Here is a 541-nt window from a genome sequence, read left to right on the forward strand (position 1 = left end):
CGATCGCCTCCCGCGCGCCCTTTGAAACCCCCCCCCCTGTTAGACTCCCTAAACCCTGCACGGTAATGGGCTCAATCCCCCCCCCCCCCCCCCCCCCCCCATCCCCTCTACCGTGATGGCGTCCTTGAGCAAGGCGCCCCCTGGCCCCCCACCCGCCGTTTACAGACGTCCACACTCGCTCTCCAGTCGGGCGGGATAAACGGCTCTTGGAAACCCCTGTCGAACCGATGGGTAACGTTGTGCGCACACACGCTGCTGAGCCCCCCCCCCCCCCCCCCCGAGCTGTGTGTGTGTGGAGTGTTGTCATCGGGACGAGTGGGAGAACGAGCCTGGGGCGCGGCGGGGTTACAGCCGCCCACGGACACGCCACGGGGGCAGAGGGCCCGCGGCCAGCCCTGGGCTCCTAATGAGGGAGAACCGGCTCCACGGTCTCTGGGAACCGCAGGCCAAAAGGGAAACACAGCGGGGGGAGTGGATCAGACACACACACACCTGCTGTTACCTGGCCGCGGCGGCCGCTTAAAGCTTGGCTTTGTTCATT

This window comes from Gadus macrocephalus, chromosome 17 (genome assembly GCF_031168955.1).
Source record: "Gadus macrocephalus chromosome 17, ASM3116895v1".
Lineage (NCBI taxonomy): Eukaryota > Metazoa > Chordata > Actinopteri > Gadiformes > Gadidae > Gadus > Gadus macrocephalus.